Below are 23,490 nucleotides of genomic sequence, written 5' to 3' on the forward strand. Positions count from 1 at the left end.
TATTGAGCATTAGGAACTAAATTAATCAACTAGTTTGGTTATTTAGTTTGTACTCCATAAGTTTTCTTTCTTGTGTTGAGTACATGTACGGTTAAGGTTGTCGTATTCTATGATGAACTTAGTCGGGGTTCCATAAGTTTTCTTATGTTGAGCCCAAGATAATTAAATTGATTACTTCGGTGATTAGTTTGGTTATTTTTTTCCAATTGGATTAATAATAGGTTCTCTTGTAATTAATCTAGTTGAGTTTTCATATATTCCACAAGTTCTTGTGTTGAGTATATGAAAGGCTACACTATCATGTTCTATTGATTAATGTAATCATATATTCCATAAGGTTTTCCTTATGTTGAGTATGAGAATGATTAAGTTAGTCATCTCCGTATGATTACCTTAGTCGTAGCTTCGTAAGTTTACTTATGTTGAGCACCTTCAATTAAATTGATCACTTTTGTGGTTTGATTTAGTTGCGTATTCCAATTGAATTAATCATGGGTTTACTTGTGATTAATTTGGTTGAGTTTTGGATATAGAAAATCATTTCTATGGCTTTGGTGTCCAAATTTAAAAATCCTTCTTTTCTTTCGAAATTAAGGTCGCTCTTTTTGTTCTCTCGGGAATGACATCAAATGGGGGAGACTTCTTTTGAACTTGTGCTTAATGGTAATATCTTGCGGGATGTGCGGCTGTGGAATTTTATAGGGGTTATCTTGTATCTTAAAACTCCTTGATGAATGGATTTAGCTTCGGATTTATGATTGCATCTAAATTAAGTTGGCATGTATTTTTCTTTTAGTCTATGAAATGTCTCTTGTGGAAATTTCATTATGATCCGCTCTTGTTCCTTTGCCAATTTTATTGACAAAAAGGGGGAGAAATATTGTAGTTCACACTACAAATACATATGGTTTTCGGATCATTGTGTAAGGGGGAGTGGTTTCCATGATCAAGATGGAGTATTGACTAAGGGGGAGTGATACATATCACCGTAGTATTATTTTTAAAGTCGTGATACAATTGGACTTTGATATTACATAATAATACTATGACACTGTATAATAATGATCGAAAATCTCGATTTCTCTCATTGTTATAGCTACGGATCTTCAACAACGGTGATGCTAAACTTACAACCTTTGGGATCATTGGAGTACTTGGAAGGACGAAGATTTCAGGGAACGTTGAAGATTAAACTATGGAATAAGAGCCACTAAAGTTTATCTTTTTTTGTATTCCATATGTATTAATAGTTTTGTCACTAAAATTGACAAAGGAGGAGATTGTTAGAGCATTGCTCGGTCGACCTCGCATGCGTTGCTATCTCAAGCATGTTTTTCAATGTTAGTGATCAAAACTATGAGTCTTGATTTCTAGCCTACATAGCTAAGTCTCGGACTAGGATAAAAAAGTGTAGTTGAGCTCAAGGACTTCATGGCGATTCATCATACAACGACGAAGATCTATACAAGGAACCGTGGAACTTCATCAACAAAAAGGTATGTGGAGACTTGAACTTATCTATCACTCAAAAGTCTATCTATTTTATCTCCTACTTCTTATGAGACAAAAGTCGTATGCTATATAGACTAGATCATACACATTTGACATTTGGAGCTGAGCATTCATTGCTCATCTTTATCTCGAAATCGTGTGTTGGTAAAGCGTTTCTCTTTGATCAAGTTTATCTTCACCTAGTGACGAAAGTCATGAAAAGTTTCAATCACTTTGAGAATTGCTCTGACGTGAATCGGTCTGTGAATAACGACTACATAGCGTCCTCTGAGAATGTCTCAATGATTGAAATGAGAGTTTAGATTACATAACCATTTTTTGCTTGAACCGAAGTTTTCGAAGTTTGTTGATCAAGAGATATCGGGAGGTTTATCTGTGGGAGAGAGATTTATCCTTTGATAGACGTTTCTGTGTGAGACAGATCTGTTTATTATCAAGTCTGTGATTTTGGGTTGCAGCAACTCTTGGTTGTGGGTGAGATCAGCTAAGGGAATCAAGTGCGTAGTATCCTGCTGGGATCAGAGGCGTAGGAGTACAACTGTACCTTGAATTAGTGGGAGACTGATTGATGTTCAACTATAGTCCATTCCGAAATTAGCTTGGAGTAGGCTAGTGTCTGTAGCGGCTTAATACAATGTGTATTCAATCTGAACTAGGTCACGGGGTTTTTCTGCATTTGCGGTTTCCTCGTTAAGAAATTTTTTGGTGTATGTGTTATTTCTTTTCCGCATTATATTTTATATAATTGAAATAATACAGGTTGTGCGTTCGTTATCATCAATTGGAAATCCAACCTTTGGTTGTTGATTGAAATTGATTGATCCTTGGACATTGATCTTTGGTACCGTCCAAGTTATTCCTTGTATTTGATAAAGACTCGCTATTGTTTTTAGCTTGAGTAAAAATCAAATCAAGATAGAGATATTAACTCCTTGAGATACTTCTATATTGAGTCTGATTGTCTAGTTGATTCTCTAGTAAGTGTTTCGGAGTTAGTCCATACAAGTTGCTAAGCGAAATATTGGGTGGTGTTGTTAGACCCCCGCTTTTTCAACTATCTTTTCATGTATAAGAAGATTTCTGACATGAATATTTCCACGGTTTACTGATCAACAGTAAACACTTTCAACAACCGTGAGGCAGAGAAGATTTACATGGTCATATATATACACGAAATAACAGTTCACAAGCCAACGTTGAAAACCAACTAATTGACATGCATTATCGTGATTTAAAAAATGGCAGTAGTCCAGCTAAGACATTCAAGTATTCCACAAATCTTATAACCTGAGATAAATACTTTATGTCGATAAAACTCATAACATTAGAACTGAAGAGTGATGATGCAGATTTCTTTCCCCACGTAAACCGGCAAGTGAAAATGCTAAACCTTGCAGGAATGCAACTTGATTTCTTTTGATACAATCAAACAAAAACTTGCAGAATCAAAATAAGAAGTTCTACCGAGCTTAAGACTCAGTTATACAAAACATACAACAACAAAAAAAGAAGTAAAATTCATCATTTGAAGAAGGAATATATCTACAACATCATGAAAGAATCCAAACAACTCATAGATTTGTCACTACTATGCTAATATATAGAAACTAATTACATGGTTTTTGTGCCGTCTATGGGAATCGAACCCACAGCTACATGATTGTAAACCAAGTGCTCTACCAATTGAGCTAAGATGGCAAGTAAGCTATGTTAACACTTAGAATTCTTACTCCTTTCAGAAAGTAGAGCCTGAACTTTTTTGCTATCTAAAATCAAATTAACCTTATGGAGAAGTTCACCTACTAATCGCAAAATGAGATGTTTTTCAACTATTAATGAAATTCCGTTACCTTCAAGTCTTCTCCTTTCAAGACAGCTTTGCAACAAGGGTCTCCTATAGTACACGTGTAGTGCAACCCTATAGAAAACAATCGGAAGAGTCATAGACACTTTTTTGATGCAACTACATACAAAGCACAATTAATCCCTTAAGTTTCCAGCAGAAGTGATTCAACCTGCAAAAACATATTACAAAATTAGATAAAAGAACCAAGTTGTCCTACCTTGCATCAAGTTGTTCTTCAAAACTGAAGTTCCAATTCATCGGAAGCATTCTCCTAAAGTTCAGCATCTCCAATTGCTTCACCTCAGACCAATCAGTTCTAAAATAAAAAAGTAAAAAAAATCTCCCTCATCTACGAAACAAAATTGAGCTCATCTTTCAGTTGAAATCATTATCAGAAGAACAAATTATTCGATCTTAATCCATACATACCATCATTTTATCTAAGAAAGATATTACCTAGAAACATCTTCTCAAGATTTAAAAAGAGTAGAGATTTTATCCTCATTTTGGCCCGCAACTCGGATGAGCTATATACCACAGGCTCAATGTAGTATTGGAAGAATACGCTATTTTGCAGAAAAACAAACATATCCGACATCATTTTAAAAGGCAACAGATCATCAAAACTCTGAGAGTTGTCTTCTTGCAACAAATGTGGCAATGACTACCTGAGAGAGATGTATATATGATGGTAAAAGCCGATTGAGGACCGGCAGATTGTAACTGAATGGAGGAAGATAATATACGTTGCAACTTTAAACAATGTGAAATTTACAATACTTCTAAATCGTCAACACTAACAATCTATTTTTTATTCTCATTATGATTCCTTAATTCTTGAATTAAACGTGTAATGCAACTACTAAAACATTTACATATATGGAGCCTTTACCTTCAGCACAAAAACTGATAGCAAGGTGAAGGTACCCAACGTGTTCGCAACAACTGTCGTTTTTCCAGGTGCTGCTATGAATCAGAAAAGAGATAAAGACATTTGATGAATACTAAACAGTGCCAAAACTGCTGGAGGAACCTGCACAATTTTGTTTTAAAAAAGGGTCAAATGATTAAGAAGACAACTCTGCCAGTGGATCAAGTAACCATTTCAAAGTAAGAGAGGAAGTGTGTGCTTACATACTGGTTGTAGGTGCAAATCCAATTGTGCAGTAAGTAAGAATAGTAAGAATGATTCATATTGAAACTTCCACGAATCAACAGGATATCTCTTTGCTTATAAATCACAGACAACTCTTCTAATATAGTCACAACAAACATTCTTGTTAACATAACCTCTCCTTATTAACGAAACAACAGTTTCACAATTCGAGATTAAAATAATTACAGTTCAACTCTACCTTGCCCAATATAGCTCGAATAGAAACTGTGGATTATAATTAGTTATACCTCCAAAAATGGGAAAAAAAAAGAAAAAGAAAAAAAAAGTAAAGAATACTTAAAGATCAGTAAGTTACGTTTCATTGAAAGTTTGCTACCAATTATTTTATGTAGACCTCAATTATTTTATGTATGCATCTGTAACAGTAGATAGTAGTCGTTTGATGAAGATAACATATAAGTGTCTTGGAAAGGGCATTTTTTTTCTCTTTCTACAATGCTCGAACTTTCAAAGACCTAAAAAAAAGTTCATCTCAAAATATGTTTCGCTTAGAGTGGCTAGACTGAGATGTATGATTGAGATGCGGTGACATGCTTACAGCGAGACTTAAGGGGCCTGCATGGGAGGTGAGGTCCTGTTTCTGAAGGACACCAAGCAAGGAACTCATTGCTGGCTGTTATAATCTATAATCCACACTAATCCATCTTAGTATCCAAGTTGGGGATCACGCCTCAAGTTCACCTCAGTTGATTACTGACAGTCATCATATATAATGAAACAAAATATCATAAAGCATCACACTGTGTGGGTTGTTACCATATGCTTGCAGGAGAAGCTAAAATCTTTAAAGTTAGCAGGAGAAGTTATATTCTTTGAACAATCTTTATTTTGCCTATTGTAAATGAGTTATATTTATGCATGATAACTTAAATCAACTTAGGATTTTCACCTTGGGAGTTTGTCGAGGCAATGAGAGGATATTTGCCAATATATGCAACTTGCAGATGGGGAAAGCAATAAAAGTAAAATACGAATACATCTTGTGTGCCTCACCTACAATGTACACCTGGCTTTGTTCCTGGAATATTCCCTTTGTTTGCTTTGGAGATTCCCAAGCATCTCATCTCTCTTTCATCCATTTCGGCATCGTCTTTGCTTGGATACTGAGATGGAGGTCTTGAATTAGCACATAGTTCCAAATTCGTTTTTCCTTCACTCTGAACATTTATCTTGTTCACAAACATTAGAACTGCAATTTGTTCCCCACCATCACGACTTACACAACCTGAGCATGTTGGACCTGCTATAGTAACCCAAAAACAACAAAATCATCAAAATCAACATCATAATAAGAGAAACGCAAGGGTAAACTTCCACAATTACAACACCAAAATCTGTGGTGAGCTTGACGTTTGTGTAATACAATAAACGAAATGGAATTACCAATTCAGACTACCATTGAAGCTAGACCGATGCATATTACAACAATAAATCAAGCCACTCTATATTTCAATTGCAAGTAAACTTAACTGCTCAAGCAAGAAAACTCACCGTTGTAAGAATCCCTTGGAGTAGATTTCTGTATTTGAGAAATCACAGTCAAAACTTGTGCAACTGACAAACTTAATACCTTGTTGCAATCCACACAACAGAACTAAAACAAATTAGATGAAAGCAATACCTAGAATAACATTCAAACAAATAAGGTTTTACTCTACGGTCAGAAACTATCAGATGGAAGTATATTAATACAACAATAACCACAGCATTTACCTACAATGAGCATCAGTTGCGAGCTCATCAATTTTCCATGTGACTGTACGTACTTATGGTCTTTGTGCATTCCCTTATTAAGCATGTGAAGAACATCATATCAGTGTTGCATTCGAGTGCTTATGATTAATTCTTTAGCACTTTCAGTACATGAATATGACAAAGAATCACATGGCGTGATAGAACATTGCTACTAAATTATTTTTCTCCATCCTCTTTCTCGGAATTATAAGCTAGGACGTGTACTATTTACAGACCTGCGAATCTAAGTGAGGTAGACAGAGATCAGGGTGTGGAGCTCCTGTTCGCCTCTCAATAAATGTGATGTTCTGATCATTTGTCGTGTCATATACTTTGACACAGCAGATAAAAAAGTAAGAAAGAGCAAGAAAAAACCACCCTACTGTATCCAAAATTTTGGAAAATCGAGGCTTTGTTTTTATTTTTTAACTACTTAATTGAACATGGATACTTCTCAAATAATGCCGACCTTATATGCCCACCACATTGCATTTATACATATGAATAAAACTGTGTAATTGAGTAAAAGATCAAACCTTGGAGTAGGAGGTGCAACATTAATATATTTAGGCTTTCTCCAGCTGCTCTTTCATGTGTTTTGGGGTTGCCAACCTCGAGTAAATTTTAAAAAACAACCAAAAACAATAAGTGGATTGTTCATCAAGGATATCAAAGAGTTGATAACAAAACTGAAACTGAAGAATATTGTACCTTCCCTTCGCTGTACACAGAACGATTATCAATTGAAGGATGTGTTACTTATCAGATTATCACACTCATTGGAATTGTCAGAGAAACTTTGCAGAGACATGGTAGCCTTTCGAAAAATATTTTTTCTGAAAAAGCTAGTTAAGAGACTAATTTTTCTCATATCAAACAGTTAAGAGAATAATTTTTCTGAAGAAGCTAGTTACTGTTTAGAAAAATAATTAATCAAAAAGCATTACCTTAACATCTTGATAGGCAGCCTTGCAAGCGAAGATAGTTGCCTCTATGTCACCAGTATGTCCACCATGTCACTGTTTGATACGTTGACACGTACCTGGAAAGAAAAAAAAACTCGCAGTTAATTACCTAGCTATTAACATAATCCCCTAACAAAAAGAGCAAGATCGATCGTATTCTTTTCTCGTCGGATTGGGAAGATCATTTTCCAAATATTATCTTCAAGCGCCTTGCTAGACCTTTTTCGGATCATTTTCCTATTGAGTTATGCTCATTGAACTCGGATTGGGGGCTTGTCCTTTTCGATTTCAATTAGCTTGGCTTGAAGGTACTAACATAATCCCTTTAATGCAAGAATGGTGGGAATCGTTTTCTTTTGTAGGTACGGCCGATGAATGTTTTGCAAAGAAGTTAAACGCTTTAAAGGAGAAGTTGAAGGTGTCGAATAGAGATGTCTTTGGGAGCATTGATAGGGCTTTAGACACGGCTCTTGTTAAGTTGAAAGAATTGGATGATATAGATGATGAGAGGGGTCTTAACGAAATTGAAGAAGACATGCTAGTGACGGCTAAAGTGGATTTTGAGGTGGCTCATCGTCGTCAAAGCATAATGTTGAGGCAAAAGTCAAGAATTAGATATTTTAGAGATGGCGATCGTAACACCAAACATTTTCATCGAGTGGTGAAAGGTCATAGAGCTTTTAACAACATCAACAACCTTCGTATCAATGGACATTGGACCGGAAACAAGGAAGAAATCAAGATGGGAATTGCAAATCATTTTGAGTTGGCGTTTAAAGAAATTTCAAACAATCGTCCAAGAATCAAAAACATGTGTCTAAAACGTATTGATGAGAATCCAAATCTTTGGTTGGAGAGACTTTTTAGTGAAGAAGAAGTCAAGGATTCAATTAAAGATTTGGGAATTCATCGTGCTCCGGGTCCGGATGGATTTCCTATGAAGTTATTTATTGTTTGTTGGGATTTCCTAAAAGAAGATTTGATGAGGGTTTTCGAAGAATTTCATGATCACAATGTTCTTCATTCGTCATTGAAAAATAATTTTATTGCGCTTATCCATAAAAAGGCGGGTGTAGAGGAAGTAAAATATTTCCGGCCAATTAGCCTTATTGGGAGTGTGTACAAAATCATTTCAAAGGTTTTGGCGGAGCGTTTAAAGGTATATCTTCCTACTCTAATCTCAACAACTCAATCTAGTTTTATTAAAGGAAGACAAATTCTTGATGGGGTATTGATAGCAAACGAATGTGTGGATTCTAGACTTCGTCAAAAATTACCGGGGTTGGTTTGCAAGCTTGATTTTGAAAAGGCTTTTGATAATGTGAATTGGAACTTTTTAAATGAAATCTTATTCAAAATTGGGTTTGGTGGGGTATGGAGGGCTTGGATTAGAAATTGCTTAACATTCTCAAAATTCTCTGTTCTTGTTAACGGATCGTCTTCCAGTTACTTTGGTAGTGAAAAGGGACTTCGTCAAGGAGACCCTCTTTCTCCTTTTCTTTTTACTATTGTTGGTGAAGTCTTAAGTTGTATGTTGAGCAAAGCACAAGAACATGATCAAATCTCGAGTTTTTGGGTCAAGGAGAGGGGAACAAAAATAAATCACTTGCAATTTGCCGATGATACTATCATTTTTCTTGATGCTAAGAGAGAACAAGTTGATTCCCTTCGCTACCTTCTTCTTTGTTTCGATTCAACTTCGGGTTTGAAGATAAATATCTCTAAAAGTAGCTTATTTGGAGTCGCGGTCGAGGATGAAGTTGAAAATTATGCTAACATGTTAGGATGCAAGTATGCGAGTTTTCCTAGCATATATCTTGGCCTCCCATTGGGAGACAAGGTAGAAGGCACTCAAAAATGGGGAAAAACACTTGAAATTTGTGGGAAAAGAGTAACTTCATGGAATGGAAAAACAACAGCAAGAGGAGGTAAGTTAACTCTCATCAAAAGGGTTTTAGCTAGTCTTCCCATTTATTATCTCTCTATTTTTCTTGCTCCTTGCTCCATAACTAAGAAAATTGATAGAGTTGTGAGAAATTTCTTATTGGATGATCAAAATAAGAAAACAATTCACAATATTGGTTGGAAATTGTCGTCAAAACCAAAAGAAAAAGGTGGCCTTGGTATAAGAAGAACTAAGCAAGTGAACTCGGCTTTGCTAAAAAAAAATGGTGGTGGCGCTTTGGCGTGGAGAAAGATGCGTTGTGGAGGAAGATAATGGTTGAAAAATTTGGCGAAACATTTACCGGTTGGGAAACTCTCCAACCCAAAGGATCGAAAGGTGGTAGCTTGTGGTTTAATATCTATAAAGAGCTTGAAGATTTTAATAAAAGTATAAAATTCAAGATTGGAGCGGGTAAGGAAACTAGATTTTGGGAAGATTCTTGGCTTGGTGAAGGAAGATTATGTGATATGTTTCCTTTGGCGTATGAAGCTTCAAGGACCAAGGAGTTTGTGGTGGCTAGTATGTACGACGTTAGGGAAGATGGTGTAAGGTGGACGTTTATGTCTAGGCAAAAATTACTCTCAAACCATTTCAAGTGAAGTGTTATCAATATCAAATCTTCTTTCTTCCATCTCTATTCAAGAAGGGGTTATGGATACCCGAATTTGGGTTGGTAGTGATCATGGTCAATATACGATAAAGGATGGAATTAAAGTCAACGACGATCAAGGCGAGCCGGATTATCCATCCAATATTGTATGGAGTAATGATTACCCTCACAAAATCAATTTTTTTATTTGGCTTCTTTCTCATGATCGAGTAATGACGGCAGATAAACTTTTACGAAGAGGTATGGATGTCTCTAGTGTATGTCGTTTTTGTGAGGAAGAGGACGAATAAAGTATGCATTTGTTTTATGGTTGTTGGAGAATTCGAAGAATATGGGACTATTTTGTTGAAGGGTGTCAATTTGGATGGTCATATGACCCCAATGTCATTACATCTATAAAGACTTGGAAGTTTAATTGGGGAGACAAAACATTTAGTCGAATATGGAATAACATCCCGGTTGCTATATGGTGGTGTATATGGAAAGACCGAAATGCAAGAACCTTCGGAAAAAGAAAAAAAACTTTGGCAAGCCTCATTAGAGATATCAAATTGCAAGCGTTCTTTTAGACCGAATCAAATACAAAAATGTTGGGCCTTACGGCAAATATGGTGATTTCTCAATGGGATTCATTATACCGACCTCCGTCAGAAAAAAAAAATTGTGGTTTTTATTTGGGTAGCCGAATCCCCTTTCGGTTCCCTTTTTTTTGTTCGGTTGTAATCATTGGGTTAAGGTACCCCTAAGTGCCTCTTTTCAATGAAATTTCTATTTGACCGATCAAAAAAAAAATTACCTAGCTATTCAAAATATCAAAATTAAAACACAATGACATACTCCAAATAAAGAGTGAAAATAAAAACAAAAAATAAGGACAAATTCTAACTTATTACATAGGTTTTCTACTGTCGTTGCCTAAACCTAAGGCCCTAAATTGCAACAATCTTACAAAGTTTATTAGAAACCATCTAAAGGAGTAACTCTACGATTCGAAATTACAACAACTAATCAAGCCACTTTATTTCCGCACTGCAAATAAAGCTTACATGATCAAACAAAACAAGAAATCTTGCAGTTGTAAGAATCCCTTAAAGTAGATTTCTGTTCTTGACAAATCACAGTCAAAACTTGCAATTGACAACCATAATACCTCTTTTTCCACACAACAAAACAAACCCAAATTAGATCAAATTCATACCGGGCGTTCAATTAAATCAAGCTTTTACTCTACAGTCACAAATTATCAGAGGCAAGTTTATTAACACAGCAACAATCACATCATCTTCCTAGAATGAGCATCAATTGCAAGCTCATCAATTTTCTATGTGTTATAGTATGTTCTTCTGGTCTTTGTACATCCCCTATTAAGCATGTGAAGAAGTAGAGGGTAGAGGAGTAGCATCATCCCCAGCAACGGTTGATGGCAGAGACGCCAATCTAATACCTTAATACCCTAAATTTAATGGTTTAGTCCCCTAAATAGATATGCAATTAAATAGAACTAAAAAAATAAATTAATCGGAAGAAGAATACACATGAATACCTTTATATAAAAAGACTGACTTGTTACTTTCAACATCAGATTCCACGTACTCGAGACAGACATTTGTATTCAAAATCAATTCTCGTGAAGAATTAGATAAGCCGGTGAAGAGAAATCAAAAAAAAAAAAAAGAACATATCATAGGGTTCAGAGTTCTCAGAGAACAAATAGCTACGGAACAAACCAGATCTAGGGTTGAAATTCGTTTTGTAATAAACCAATTTCCACTAATTCTTTTCTTCAGAAACACCAAATTAACACCGAGATGGAAGGGAGGAAAATTAGGGTTGAAATCTTTGAACCTGACGGATGATTTTCTTCCGTGTTTTTTCATCCAGTGAATAAGTCTTTATGAATATGAGAATGTAAATGAGGTTACTATAACTTAGGGTCTTACCCATATCCAAGGTGCATTTTGCTTCTATCATAAAGGCTAAAGTCCCAAGCTGATGCTGAATTAAAACTAGCTTTGACACGCATATGTCCCCTTGAAAACTAATTGGCACTTGGTAAGCAACATTCTTCACTACAGAAAATGATATGATGAATTTAGTAACAGTCCCGAGAGTTTAAGCATGCACCACCAATGTCATTCACTATCCCTTCATCGCCCTTGTACCCATTCTTTTGCAAGATCCCATGCACTGCAGGCAAATCCATTCTTGGAAAGCTTCAACAAAAGGTGTAAATGTAACACCATGAGACAAATGCTATTCTTCAGAGATTATCTCCTGGCTGGGCTACCAATCTCATTGTTAATTCTCTTTGAAACATAACAGCTACACACCTAAAAAAAGGTCAATGTGCAAGTAACTTGAGTAACTTAATATTGAGAAGAGAAAAGATTTGATAAGGGATGTTGGGAACGCAAATATCAAAGTACGGCAAATCAACCATAAGCGTATCTCCAAGGATAAGTTGTAAACGTAACAATTGTTGAAACCAAAAGTTATGTTTCATTGATCCTTCCCAACCCAACCCACGCCCTTTCAGTTTTTTACCCACCAGAAGTAAGAGATTCAAATGTCATTTGCTGTATTAACACCGCAATACAGATAAGAACGAAAGCAGAGAAGAAGATACAAATAATGCCAGATTCGATAAAATACCAAAACAAATAGGAATTATCTAAACACCTGTGAGTTTCCTACACACTTCCAAGCAAAACTTTCAAGTTTCAAGCATAGTCTAGGAGATTTGGATCCAGTCATAAACTTGTTTCAAAGACAAATAAGACTATAGATTTTAAACTTCAAACCAAAGATACCACGAATTTGGTTAGCCTTATCCTTGACGCAGAGATAATCATCTTTCTTTGCTTTTGTATTTCAATTGTTTGCGAGTATGTTGCAGACTATTACTTGTAATCAGTGGGATCGCCAATTTATTACTTTATAATCAACTGACCCAGTATCTTCTTAACTATACAGGCTTCTCCATCTAGGTTTTCATTGGAAACGTACTACATATGTGCAGCAAAAAATATTAACACCATTAGAAAACCAAGTGCAAAAAAATTCTTAAATAGTAAACAGGATGATCGAAAAAGAAAAGAAAAAAAGAAAGATGATTCCCTAATTAGTCCAACAATCCCATTCATACACATTTTTTATGATATAAATTTCCCTTCTTTATATTCTCATTTAGAACTAAAAGAAGGCACTCATAAATAAAATTTAGAACGATGTAATCAAAGGAGTAAATGACTGATCAACAATTAGAGTATCTATTCTGCGATGGGAAATAAACTAAACGATCGAGTCTCCACCGAGCGGTCGAGACTACACCGCTAACGGTCGGTGTTGTTTACACCGTTAGCGGTGTAGTCTCCACCGTTCACGGTCGGTGCTCCACCGTCTATAAATACCACATTCCATTCAGTTTCCCATTCACAAATTCTTTTTTCTTCTTTCTCCTCTAGAGATCAGACCATAGCGATTTCTTAAAAATGAATAGTAGTAAAACAAGTAGACAAAGGAAAAGAAACATGAAAAGCTGTTGCAGATAGTGATGTTGTATGGGTTCAGAATAAAGAGCAAGAGTTCACAAATGTTAGGCAACTGGTTGGAGCTGGTGTAACATCTACGCATTTATCTAACCATCCCGAGCGAGTTCTTTTACCCAAAGTAAGAGGTAGGTGGTTTGAGCTAACCGAAATTTATGAGTTACTCCCCCAACCTGTTCAAGAATCTTTGAGAAGATATCCTTGGCAGCGTTTATATTTCATGAAAGGCAAAAACCATCGGACTCAAATTGTGCGAGTTCTTTGTGAACGTTGGTGGAACACTTCAAATACATTTTTTTTCAAGGATTTCGAGTATGGTAATTTATATTTCTTCCATTCAATAGTTTAATTTTTAATTCAGAAACACTCATTTTAATTTTTAGAGATTCAATTACTTAGAATTGATGCATATTTGGTACCACATACAAACTTTAATTTTATGACCATGTTGTTTTAGGGTTCACACCATTAGATTTGTATATGTTGACTGGAATTAAAAGTGAGGGTGACAAAGTACAATTTAACCAATTAAAGTGGATATCACAAGGAAAACGGAAAGAATTACTACCCTTGTGCGCAAATGATACTGAAGGAAAACCAGAATCAAGACAGATACACTCATTTGGATTAAGAGTGTCTGGGTTGAAGGCTTTTTTGACCCGTTATCATAGCAAGGGGATAAACAGAGCTGAAGATTATCCCGAGCTTGAACGTATTTTTGTATTATGGATGTTAGGTCAAGTTTTTTTCCCAATGGTAGATCAGTGTCATTAATTGGTTTTCTAGAATCTTTAGAAGATTTGACTAAATCACCAAATTATGATTGGGGTTCTGCAATTTTAGCTGAGCTATACATGTGTCTCAGTGATTGCTCAAGTAAGAAGAAAGATTGCTTAAATGGATTTTGGGTCATAATGGAGGTAAGAACTATTTATTAGATTTATTACCGAGTTGTCAAACTAGTGGCGAATGTAGTAACATATCAATTTTCGTCAATGTTATTTTTCAGTATTGGTGGTATACTTACTTTACTGTCGCCGAACCTGATCTTCACGATAAACGATTAATTTTTTCAGTCATGTACAATTACAAAGCTGATAATTGGATTGGTCAGATTAATGATGGTCAAAATGTCGCTGTTATGCAAAGGATGCAATAACTGTGCAGAACTAGTCTCAACATTACGTCAATGCCGTATTCAGACCTTAATGAGTTCCATGAACCAACGGCACAAAACATGCTACAGATGAGCCTTAAGCGACTTGTGTTTTACAATCCAGTTATTGGTTAGGGTATTTGGTACTACGGAGAAAGACATCTGTTTCGGCTACAAGGAAAAAAGGTACAAGCTATCAACCCGTTTCCAACTTCACTAATTTCACAGGATTATTGGATAAAGTTGATAAACAATGGAAAACCTTGGGAAGAAGCTGATGATTTGATCCAACAACCAGAAAATGAGTATGATTATTTCAGTTGGTTTCAGAAGGTATGTAAGCTGAATATTGCTACTCAATCACAAAACTTAGGTAGTGTTGACTTTCCAGCACTAGGAAATTTGCCACTTGCAGATTCCCAACCCCCACCACCGACGGGCGAACCATTTACGTACCCTAGTATGCAAATGGGGTCGTCAAGTATGCCTCCAATACCTTGGGAAGTCAGGACTTTATCACAAACTGGATAGGTTGTTACAGTTCCACTTACTAGTGAAGGTTTGCAACAAAACTATCCATAATATGTGTGATAGCAACACCAGAATAGTTTCAGGATCGGTGTAACAATTATGATCTTTTTATCAATCAATTCCAGAATTTTCACTTGAGACAGATGAAAGCTTTGAGGGAGAGTTTGAATTATGAATTGCCCGAGACTCCGGTAGCATCAAGTTCTCAAATGCCTGGTGGAAGTGGAAGTCGTGGAAGTGGGAGTCGTGGAACTGGGTGTCGTGGAGGTCGTAGAAGTCGGCAACGCACTCCAGCTATGATGGAAGAGAGTATGGTGGAGGAAACTCAGATACCACCAACAGCAGCAAACTTGGGGATGGATTTCCAGTCTCCTTTTGGTTTCATTCCCCAAGGTCTTGTACTTACTCCTGATGGTGGACACGTCAATTTGGATGCATCTAGGCAATCTGTAATGTATACCCCAACAAGTTCAGCATTTCACCGATTTCAAGCACCTCCTCCAATGGCTCTGGTACCATTTCAAGGTTATGACTCACCTGATGCTACACAACCACCATCTCAGAGTCCAAATAATGATTTTTCACAAGACCCAACAGGCTTAGGGGATTATGTATTTGGTGGTAATCGTTAGTTTGAGAGTTTTGTTAGTTGTTTTTGTTAGTTGTTATTTCGTGGTTTGTTTAAATCGTTAATGTAATTGCACTCTTTTGTTTCATAAACGATAATCTTCGTTTAAAGTTTTCTACATAAGTTAAAATTAAGAACTTAGAATTGAAAACCTAGATTAAATTGGGGCAACACTTTTAAGATATTATAACAACTTGCATATCAGACCTTCTCTCTGTTATCAACGAGCCACTTATCACGACATCTTTGATCAATCTCCAGAAGGGTTTCACCACTTCTCATGTTTCGAGCCTCTTCCCTTGTCATTTAAATATACTTGTTAACATTCTTGGAAATTATGGAAAACCGACCACCCAACACCATCGAATTGCGATTGTAGATGTTCGTTGTTTCTTCTTCAAATTTCATTAAAACGCGTTCCCAAAACGAAATAAGTCGTAATGCGCCATCAATGATTGGATGATTAGTGTAGAAAACATAATTCTTGCAGATGCATTCATCTTCAAACGTGTTAAAATTGCGTTGTTGTGCAACTCTCCAACTATTTTCTCTTCTTAATTCATTTTGCACACTAGCTCGAAGTGCACCTCTTTGATTTTCGGCCACATGTTCCTCTTCTATGAATTGAGCCATAGACATGTTTTGAGCTATTGGAAAATCTAAGAAAATATGAAGAAGGTGTGAATTAAAATGGTAGAGGAATGTGGTATTTATAAGGGGAAATATTTTTAGCCGTTGGGTCAGTTCTCAGTGTTGGAAACTAGACCGTCCGGTCTTATAAAAGCCGGTAGAGGTGGAGTGAAGACCTAATGGTGTAAACTCGACCACTCGGTGGAAACTTAACCTGGCCTGGCTAAGTGGCAAATTTTCCACTTAGCCAGGCCAGTTTGCCAGTTTTCCCCCTCCATAGTGGGTGCTTAAATGACAAACATTCATGTTTGCCACACCCATAAGAAGGGGCCTTAGCATCTCCCCCTTATTTTTGTCGACAAAAATAACCAAACATTCCCAGCCGTCCAAGTCAAACATCATCCGTTCGACCCCGACCGCTGGATGACCCCCTCCGGTAGATCCTGTCCACTGATTGACTCTCTGATCACAAAGACAAAGACCACATTTTTTTTATTAAAGTGACTAGGTATCACCAGGGCCTTACGCCCCGACTCAATCTCTCATCTTAGTATTTTGTCATTTATTTAAACTATGCGATATAAAGCTTCTTAATGAAAAATAGAGGACACTCTTAGTCTAATTTGTGAAACTGGAAATAGTTCAATCGACTTGGCTGGATATGAATTTTAAAAAAATCTTAGTATTTAATATTCTAATGTCAATTTAGACCATCGATTCATAGAGAAGAAAATGTTCTCTATTGATTCAAACGTTATACCCATGGGATAAGGGTAGAGGAAGAGGAAAGAAGATTTCACATTGTAATTTTGATCCTTGTGGTTTTATTAAAGAATGATATACTTATCTATTTCAACTACCCCATCTTTGTATAGTTGAATTTCTTGTAGTTCAAGGAAAAACAATTACTTTCCTTGCTTGCAACTGCTCTACGTCTTAAATGATCAACATGTCTCATATGTCTGTTTTTTTAAGAAACGTTTGCTTTTATTATCCCATTCAAGTTTTTTTTTTTTTTTTTGCATATTTGTAAAAATGTACACAGAAAACAAAACAAAAAAAATCGTCTTCATACTCCTTTAGTACTTGTCCATCATCTAGCACGTTAGATTTCTTATCATGTTAAGCAGCGTTGTTTTCCTTACCTTCACTGGCTTTGTTGTCATTTACATCAGTCAAGTCATTATAAATAATCAACATCATCATTAACAAATATCATTTTATTCCAATCTTTCTCCAATTTTTGATATTATTTAATTTTTTCGAGTTCGTATTCATGCTTTTTGTGCATTTTTTATGTGCTTGACGGTCCATATTCGATGTTTTAACAGTTCTTCTCCAGATTTTCATTTTTTTCTCTAAATCACCCTCTTAAGTCTTTAATGCTTCCAAAAGATAAAGTAGTTTCCCAAAACGAAAAATAACAACCCTCAATTTCCTTGCCTCCTTGACATTTCCTATCGGTTATCTTTTGCTATTCAATATTTTTGATGTGTATATTATATTATAATTTATTGATTGTCTTCTGTGTGGTGCAATACTTAGTACAACATTAACCGGAGGTTTTAGTTAAAAATATTCCATGACAGTATTTGGGACTGATGAGTTTTAAATTGATTAAGACCCATATAAGATTAACAAATTAGATTTTTTGATGTTTGCAAAGTCAAATGAATTGTATTATATTTGACATTCAATTAATTAGGTTTTCTATATTGTGTTTGTTCAAAATGAAAACCTAAATTGATTATTATCATAAAAATAAATTACCTCAATGTTGGACCTTTTCAAGATAGTGTTAAGTTTAAAAAACAATACGCTTGGATTTTGTTTGTGATTTTTCTTTCGATATCTTTATGGTGGATTTTAATTGAGTGATGCAATCCTTATTTCATTTTTTTATGCAGAAGTTGAGATCCGAAAATGATCAAATTTTGATTGTTTATCGCTCTCGTTATCCAAAACTCCCATACTTTTCATTTTATTTTTAGTATTCCATCTTTAGGTATATGTTGATGTATGCTTTTGGTTTCCTTTCGAATGAGAGGTTGTTTGATTGGATGGATTCCGATATACTTAATTGGACCATGCCTAATTACTAAGGCGCATTTATATATATGTTACATCTGTTATATCCATCTTTTCATGATTACATTTTTATCAACTTTGATAACAAATTAGAATTATTTTTTATTTTTCAAATTTTGTAAATTTTGTTTAATTTATGAACAATTTTATTTTTCATAGTATAATTTTTGTTTCCTGATTGTTTTACGATTGTGTTATACTAAGAACAATATTTATTGGAGATTTTAATTAATAATATTTTTTTAAAATATTAAGGATTGATTTGATTAAATGTCCAATTGATGAATTAGATTTTATGACGTCCATGAAATTCAAATGAAATATATGTATAGTGCACCTAATATTCATATAGTTTGGTGTTTGTGTAATATGTCATTTCCAAATTGAGTCTTAACTTCGAGTTATCACGGAAATTGATTACTCATATCAGACTTTATCATTTTAACGGAGAAGTCGAGGTTTGAAGGCTACATTTCATCCATATATCATCCTCGAAATTATCCAAATCCGTTATTTACCATTATTTTCATCAACTAAGTCTTGTAATCCATGTGGATTTCTACTGGAATGCCTCTTAAATTATAAGCTTCCCTCGTTGGATGAATTTGATAACTTGGGGAAGTTATTCTGCATTTGATTCCCAATATTTACTTTATATGTCCAACCTGATTCATCGTAAGTGTTAGAATATGAGCGTCCAACTCAAAACCAACTGGAAATGAGTGGAGTGCCCCAACGGATTATAAACCGCAGGATCTTAGATAACCAAGAAAATGCGGGACTAATAATCTCAACACGCCCCCTCACATGTAGCCTCGTTGGGTCTAACACGTGGAATAATAAATCGGGGGTGCGCAGAGTAAATGTGTGGTCAAAATGACTCAACACAAATAGCCTTCTCTGATATCATGTTAGAATATGGGCATCCAACTCAAAACCAATCGGAAATGAATGGAGTGGCCCAAAGGATTATAAACTGCAGGATCTTAGATAAGTGGGACTAATAATCTCAACAGTAAGGAACAAAAAAAATAAATAAGAAAATTTAAGCCGGTTATGCATAAAGGCACCTTGAAATTCGAGTTAAACTATTACATATATTTAGTGTCGTAGTAAAATATCATGAGATGCTAGATCATCGAACCCATCTACTTGTAATAAATGTGGTTTCTTTGTCAGTCACTACAAATGTAACTTTTATTTGTAAGGATAACGTTTATTTGTAAGGATGTTATAATGTAAAGAAACATGGACATCTTACTCAAAAAGATTGACATCTCTTAAAATCTTATTTGGCTGGGCACTACTTGGTGCATGTATCATTTTTCTAAAGAGTTTTCTAGATTATATTAAAAACATCACTATTTAACTGGGGATTCCATGAACTCCTAATAAAGAGTTAAAACACAATTATCTCCGTCCCCTATGTAAAGGCAGAGTTTTAGACTTTGATTGTCATATTAGATAAGCCGGAATTCTAATTTCTTTTTCTACGTATACACTTATTTATTATGCATTGATGTTATCACAAATATTTGTTTCTTGTCTTGGAAATGAAATAATGGATAAAATAGGAAATATGGTGGATATTTATGAAATCCATATTCTTTTCTTATTCTATGAGAATTGGAAAATCCTGCCTTTATATAGGGAACGAATGGAGTATATAACTGAAGATAACCTGAGAATTGGAAAATCCCGCCTTTATATAGCTGAATATAACCTGTCTTAAGTTTGCTAAAAGATCCGCATGTCTTGAAAAACACTTTGAACCTTAGTACTACATTTAACACGGGTGGATACATTCAATACATTTTCTCTTGATTATGTTTTGGAACTATTTTCATCACCGCCATGAAAATCTCTCAATATTATCTTAGCAGGTTGACAAATCAAAAGGAACATTCATACCTCGTGCAAAAAACATGTTACTATATTTGGTTCACTCTTGGTGAATTGGTCGGTCTTTGACCCTTGTGTGTCCCTTTTTGTACTTCGTACGTGACCACATCTTTATGTTGGTAAGATTTTCTCTTGTGACGTCCATCCTGCACCACAACTCGTTAATCTTGGTGTTTCGTAATATCTTTTTGAAAGTTTTTATCTTTAATCTATAAGATAAATCAACTTTTGTTACTCGTGGAGAAAAATACACGAGGTTATCTCATTTGGTTCTTGCAAGGTTGTTGTTCATATTGGTCTTCTCTTTCTCAACGTTGTTGTGATTCTCTCATCTGTCGCATTCTCTGGGAAGATGAGCATGTTTTTAAATGGTTCAAATAATCGTGTAATTTTTAGGTAATTAAAACTTGATGATTCATTGTATTGCGTATTTATCCAAACATAATAAGACATCATCATATACTGTCCTTTTTTTTGTTTGTTGCGATCCTATCTTGTGTTTTGGTTGATATTCAAAATTTTATTAGGTTAACAATTCAATTTTTAGATTTGTCTCAGAACATAATGGTATCATCAGCTTCCACACATAAAACTTGATTATCTGAGTGCTCCTATTTGGTAAAAGTACGTTTTTGTTTTTGTCCTTGTCGTTCCACTTTTTATGTACACCATTGAGCTTTCTTCATGTCAGTTACCTTTCCACCGATCACCAAATGGTTGACATCTTCATTCATGAGTTGTGTTCTTTTAGATCTGAATTGATAAAGTTCATGTAACAGTATGGACCATTTTCACGGGTTTAACTGTACCCGTTAGGGCCAGAAATCAAATTCTACTTTGGGTGTGTTAAAATTAAGTAAATGAAAAGCTACTGTTTGGGTGCCTTTACCAATTTAGGATGCCTAAATGGTAAATATTCACTTTTAAATAGTGAGTCTGTCTCAATCTGGATCATGAGTGCCTTAATAAGCCTGTGTGCATGTGGTGCACGTGTCACAATTGGAAACTTAAAATAAAACTAAAGGAAAGCTGTTTGGAGTAACCTTTCTTTTGATCAATGGTCAAGGTAATTCTTAGCAATTTGTGGGTTAGTTTCATGGCGCCATTTTTGATTAGATACCTTGTTGTAAATTCTTTGAATTTGTTAAAGAGAAATAATAAATTTAGGGTTCATATCAATTTTGGGGATTTCTTTCCAAATCTGCTCCTAACGTAAAATTTACAACTAATGCTTCCGTGAAATTTTACTCAAACCCGGTTTTGTAGTTGCATTGGGTTGAATTTTCTCATTGATTGAATTATAGATTGGTTGAACTTAATCCCATACATATGTTGTGTGCATGCAGAATCTGTATGTAATTTTATAATGTGTTTGGTGTACTTTGCACGGAATCGGCAAAGTTATGATTTGTCCTTAAAATATTAAAATCTTCAAAATTTTGAAGTCAGGGTGCTTGATGAAATGTACAAGTGAGGTTTGATTTTGGTTCGTGTTGAGTATATTAGAGTAAGGGGTTCACTGCATGTATATATAGTGGTGGCATGGTCAGTTTTCAAATATGAAAATTCATAAATAATAAAATACTGCCTTGTGTTTGTTTTCTTGTTCTTTTACTATCTCTAATTTCTTATGGTGACTGACCTTAGCCAGTGGCTAAATGTTGATAGTTTTGGAGAGTAAAATGTGAGAAGTCGGCCAGTCTCTTTTATCCTAAAAGTAGAGAGTGGAACGTTACACTTCCATGCATATCATGTGAAATCGATACTTTCCCTGGTTAGTGCAGGAGTCACGACAAGTTTTTGGGTACTAATCTGGCTTGCTAGCATTTTGATATTTTATGGCTAGCGAGCATTTGACTTATTGTCTTATGGGATGATTAGTGTCGAGTAACGGGACTGATATATATGATGCATTTGTTAAAAAATTAGTTAAATGAGTCTTTGAAAGACATAGATTATTGGTTTTAGTATCTTTATCTACTGTCGTTTACGATATAATATTCATGACTTGCTCGAGAATAGTAACATGCATAGAATGACTAGACACAAGTGGTTATAACAGGCATAGTATTCATAACTTGCTTCAAGTGGTATCATCAAGCTAAGTACAGTAGCTGATCTATTTTCTTTTTAGTTACTATGAATGTCATTGTGCTAGGTGCTCTATGGGAAGGTCGTAGACAGTAGTAAGTGGGAAATTAGGATCCAAACTTCCATTGAGTTGATTCTTAATTTTGTTCCATTCTCTATCCAGTTAAAGGAAATATCCAATTTTTTTTATATTTTCAAAATGACAAACTTGGAAACCTGGTATATGAACTGCTTTCATTTACTAAATGTCAGTTTCATTTACAAAATGACAAACTCATAGAACATTGGTTACTTAGTAATAGTATGCAGTGCTTTCATTTATGCCATCAAACTTGTAATTACCATTTGAATGAACTCTCTGCCGGACTTAATTATTATTATATGTAAATATAAAATTGGTATGTGTACGCTGATACGGTATCTCATCCTCATGGGCTATGTGTTTACAAAAATGGTAATGGGCTGAATCTTCTTGGATTCATATGTGGGATAATTGGGGTGTCCGGAGACACTTATTAATATTTTTCTTTGATGCCGTTCTTGAACTATCTTATAGTCTTGGCTAGTACGCCAGTGTCGTAGTTTTATTATGACAGTCCTCTTATGACTGTTAGTCTCGGTATGCATGTTGCAATGTTGGTTAGAGTACGGTAGATCGATTAGTGCTATTTTTAGTAGGCTACTGCAACGACAGCCAAGTCGTAAGAGGAAGGGATATCCTAGTTTATGGATTGGTTCTTTGTTTGTTTTATCAAATACTGAATATCGTTAGTTTTCCATAGAATAGAACGACTGTTACGGCATGTGGGATAGCTGAACTAGTTGAGGTCATGAGTTTCGTGACTTGAACTGGATGTATTTTATATGCGAGTACTAGTTCTACTTTCGTTGTTATTAATGCCCTTTAATTTAACTATCTCACATTTCAGTATTATAGTTTAATTGTTTAGAGCTGGATTTCAAAGTTCTCTGTTTGATTGAGAGTATCATACAATTTGTTATGTACTACGATTTTGAAATGTTAAGGCACTGTGATATGAACATGCATAGCAACTTGAACTTTTGACTAGATTACACTTGACTAGTGGTTTTTCCTTAAAACATGATACTATTTAATTACATTGAAT

The 23,490-nt window shown here is 35.1% G+C and overlaps 1 non-coding gene across 1 annotated transcript; it reads right to left on the minus strand.

Annotated features, from left to right (window-relative positions):
* Positions 1-3,137: 3,137 nt before the first annotated feature.
* TRNAV-UAC lies at positions 3,138-3,210 on the minus strand. The gene has a single exon. It is a non-coding gene; the product is annotated as a tRNA-Val (tRNA).
* Positions 3,211-23,490: the final 20,280 nt, after the last annotated feature.

This window comes from Papaver somniferum, unplaced genomic scaffold (assembly GCF_003573695.1).
Source record: "Papaver somniferum cultivar HN1 unplaced genomic scaffold, ASM357369v1 unplaced-scaffold_65, whole genome shotgun sequence".
In the NCBI taxonomy this organism is placed as follows: domain Eukaryota; kingdom Viridiplantae; phylum Streptophyta; class Magnoliopsida; order Ranunculales; family Papaveraceae; genus Papaver; species Papaver somniferum.